The following is a 5,000-nucleotide window of genomic DNA, read 5'->3' on the forward strand; positions in this document are numbered from 1 at the left end:
ATACACCGGTGGAAGCTGCCGAGACGAGTAACTACATAGCGGGCTCGCCGTGTCACTAATGTACAGAGATACAACAGTTTCGACTGGAACCGGATTAAACGTATACACGGCGCTGATTAGTAATAGATAGAGCCATCAGAATACAGATAATGTATACAACTGTCCGTATACATGCTGAAAGACTCTGCTCACAATCACAACCACACGTCAGCCACACACCCTTATCACGCACTACTCTCTGCCTGTAACACGCACACAGACAATATGTAAGCACCAGCATGGAACAACACCCAGTGCATCCTCTCCGCCACATTAGACAATCCACACTGTCATAACCAGACTGGGAGGTCCACTCAGAAAACAGAATATCCCACCCACCCGACAACCACCATTGCTCAGCCAAGCCACCAACACCCACACATGTCCTACACAGGGGTGCACCCAACATCACAATACTGCCTCCTCTCACAGCACACAAACAATGGCAGGAATGAAAGACACAGGTCTGCCACAAGCATGGAATGAGAGCGCCGCCTGTCATGAGCCAAAGGTGCATCCTGACGTGGCAAATCAGATGATGCCGCAGGCATCCACTTACTATAATCACAATCAACAAACCGGCCGCCCCGCCCCCCATTAAACCTTTCCTTACAACAATGTGTACCTTAACCTAACCTATATCGTACCGTAACCTAACCTATATCGTACCGTAACCTAACCTATATCGTACCGTAACCTAACCTATATCGTACCGTAACCTAACCTATATCGTACCGTAACCTAACCTATATCGTACCGTAACCTAACCTATATCGTACCGTAACCTAACCTATATCGTACCGTAACCTAACCTATATCGTACCGTAACCTAACCTATATCGTACCGTAACCTAACCTATATCGTACCGTAACCTAACCTATATCGTACCGTAACCTAACCTATATCGTACCGTAACCTAACCTATATCGTACCGTAACCTAACCTATATCGTACCGTAACCTAACCTATATCGTACCGTAACCTAACCTATGTCGTACCGTAACCTAACCTATGTCGTACCGTAACCTAACCTATGTCGTACCGTAACCTAACCTATATCGTACCGTAACCTAACCTATGTCGTACCGTAACCTAACCTATGTCGTACCGTAACCTAACCTATGTCGTACCGTAACCTAACCTATGTCGTACCGTAACCTAACCTATGTCGTACCGTAACCTAACCTATGTCGTACCGTAACCTAACCTATGTCGTACCGTAACCTAACCTATGTCGTACCGTAACCTAACCTATGTCGTACCGTAACCTAACCTATGTCGTACCGTAACCTAACCTATGTCGTACCGTAACCTAACCTATGTCGTACCGTAACCTAACCTATGTCGTACCGTAACCTAACCTATGTCGTACCGTAACCTAACCTATGTCGTACCGTAACCTAACCTATGTCGTACCGTAACCTAACCTATGTCGTACCGTAACCTAACCTATGTCGTACCGTAACCTAACCTATGTCGTACCGTAACCTAACCTATGTCGTACCGTAACCTAACCTATGTCGTACCGTAACCTAACCTATGTCGTACCGTAACCTAACCTATGTCGTACCTTAACCTAACCTATGTCGTACCTTAACCTAACCTATGTCGTACCTTAACCTAACCTATGTCGTACCTTAACCTAACCTGTATTGCGCCTTAACCTAACCTGTATTGCGCCTTAACCTAACCTGTATTGCGCCTTAACCTAACCTGTATTGCGCCTTAACCTAACCTGTATTGCGCCTTAACCTAACCTGTATTGCGCCTTAACCTAACCTGTATTGCGCCTTAACCTAACCTGTATTGCGCCTTAACCTAACCTGTATTGCGCCTTAACCTAACCTGTATTGCGCCTTAACCTAACCTGTATTGCGCCTTAACCTAACCTGTATTGCGCCTTAACCTAACCTGTATTGCGCCTTAACCTAACCTGTATTGCGCCTTAACCTAACCTGTATTGCGCCTTAACCTAACCTGTATTGCGCCTTAACCTAACCTGTATTGCGCCTTAACCTAACCTGTATTGCGCCTTAACCTAACCTGTATTGCGCCTTAACCTAACCTGTATTGCGCCTTAACCTAACCTGTATTGCGCCTTAACCTAACCTGTATTGCGCCTTAACCTAACCTGTATTGCGCCTTAACCTAACCTGTATTGCGCCTTAACCTAACCTGTATTGCGCCTTAACCTAACCTGTATTGCGCCTTAACCTAACCTGTATTGCGCCTTAACCTAACCTGTATTGCGCCTTAACCTAACCTGTATTGCGCCTTAACCTAACCTGTATTGCGCCTTAACCTAACCTGTATGGCGCCTTAACCTAACCTGTATGGCGCCTTAACGTAACCTGTATTGCGCCTTAACGTAACCTATATTGCGCCTTAACGTAACCTATATTGCGCCTTAACCTAACCTATATTGCGCCTTAATGTAACCTATATTGCGCCTTAACGTAACCTATATTGCGCCTTAACCTAACCTATATTGCGCCTTAACCTAACCTATATTGCGCCTTAACCTAACCTATATTGCGCCTTAACCTAACCTATATTGCGCCTTAACCTAACCTATATTGCGCCTTAACCTAACCTATATTGCGCCTTAACGTAACCTATATTGCGCCTTAACCTAACCTATATTGCGCCTTAACCTAACCTATATTGCGCCTTAACCTAACCTATATTGCGCCTTAACGTAACCTATATTGCGCCTTAACGTAACCTATATTGCGCCTTAACGTAACCTATATTGCGCCTTAACCTAACCTATATTGCGCCTTAACCTAACCTATATTGCGCCTTAACCTAACCTATATTGCGCCTTAACCTAACCTATATTGCGCCTTAACGTAACCTATATTGCGCCTTAACGTAACCTATATTGCGCCTTAACGTAACCTATATTGCGCCTTAACGTAACCTATATTGCGCCTTAACGTAACCTATATTGCGCCTTAACGTAACCTATATTGCGCCTTAACGTAACCTATATTGCGCCTTAACGTAACCTATATTGCGCCTTAACCTAACCTATATTGCGCCTTAACGTAACCTATATTGCGCCTTAATGTAACCTATATTGCGCCTTAATGTAACCTATATTGCGCCTTAATGTAACCTATATTGCGCCTTAATGTAACCTACGTTGCGCCTTAACGTAACCTACGTTGCGCCTTAACGTAACCTACGTTGCGCCTTAACGTAACCTACGTTGCGCCTTAACGTAACCTACGTTGCGCCTTAACGTAACCTACGTTGCGCCGTAACGTAACCTACGTTGCGCCGTAACGCAACCCACGTTGCGCCGTAACGTAACCCACGTTGCGCCGTAACGTAACACACGTTGGGCCTTAACCCAACACACGTTGGGCCTTAACCCAACACACGTTGGGCCTTAACCCAACACACGTTGGGCCTTAACCCAACACACGTTGGGCCTTAACCCAACACACGTTGGGCCTTAACCCAACACACGTTGGGCCTTAACCCAACACACGTTGGGCCTTAACCCAACACACGTTGGGCCTTAACCCAACACACGTTGGGCCTTAACCCAACACACGTTGGGCCTTAACCCAACACACGTTGGGCCTTAACCCAACACACGTTGGGCCTTAACCCAACACACGTTGGGCCTTAACCCAACACACGTTGGGCCTTAACCTGCTCTGTAATTGTCATACGACGCGTTAAATTAGTGTAGTGTTGCCTAACTGCAACCCCCGCAATATAGTTTGCTACTCGCACTGCCCGGTCCCCAGTGTATCGCTTCATGTTAAACACCTTGCAGCTATACACTGTAATGTGGATGGCAGCAGGACGTACATGCTCAATGCCCTTTGCAGTTGTTCATTGGCATTTGCAGTTGTTCATTGGCATTTGCATGGCGAAGCACTTAGCCTACGCTGTGGTACGGCCTGTGTCAACTGTCCGCTGATGTTGTACGTCCAAATCACACACTGTACTGCACATTGGTCCTCATGTACTGAATGATACATCGTGGTACATGTGACCGTACAACGACTGCGCCAACAACGGCGAACCATGCGGTCCAAATGTTGTGCACTCAGCTACGTGTCGTCTCCCTATAAGAGCTGGATTGCAGTGTGGTATGCCCTGGATGGCGATCAGCATGAGCCGTCTGTTGATGTAGTGGCGCGTGTTGTCAGACGTAGTCGTCTCTTCTCACACACCGTGATAGCATGGTGCACTGCGTTCCACATCTGCGACATGCGACAGAGGCCGGTTGACAGTCGTTCGCGCAATGGACATCGCATACGTACGGGGGCCACCTTCCACGTGTTCGCGAAGCGTGCACATGTTGTTGCGTGTATGTGGGCAGACATAGTGTGTCGTGACACCTGACACAGGCATGCAACAATCGTTGAATTTGCAAATGGCGATGGACGCCTACGTTTGCTGGTGACGTTACGCAAATGAACAACTGGTAAACCGTTGTGGTGCGGTTGTTCTCGCTAGAGGTGAATCAGTGATGGCGACGATCGGTTGAGCTACCAACCGGTTGTTCCAGCGATACCCACCATGCCCACGAACGTGAATGGCATCTGGGTGTGAAGCGATACGCGGCGGTGGCTGGGTGGGACCGTCCCCGGCCGGTGAGGGGGGGCCTCCCGGCGTGCTGGCCGCGCGGTGCGTGGGCGCACGCGCTACAGCCGGCTGGTGGGGGCGGCCAGTGGCAGGCGCGCCGGCCGACGGAGGCGGCAGGCGGCGCAGCTGCGCGCCGGCGCACCCTGCACGCGGCGCCGTGCGGCCAAAGTAGGTCCTCGCGGGCCCGGTGCGAAGCGCGGTGGACATCTGCAGTGTGCTGGTCCGATTGAGGACTGTGTGCGCTGAGGATGCGCCGCCGCCCGGCGCTCGGCGCCGCGACGCCGTCTGCTGCTCGGTCGCCTCTGCGGTTCTCGCAGGTGGTTTGTATCGCAGCTGTGCGGACGTGTTG

Source organism: Schistocerca americana, unplaced genomic scaffold (assembly GCF_021461395.2).
Source record: "Schistocerca americana isolate TAMUIC-IGC-003095 unplaced genomic scaffold, iqSchAmer2.1 HiC_scaffold_47, whole genome shotgun sequence".
NCBI lineage: Eukaryota > Metazoa > Arthropoda > Insecta > Orthoptera > Acrididae > Schistocerca > Schistocerca americana.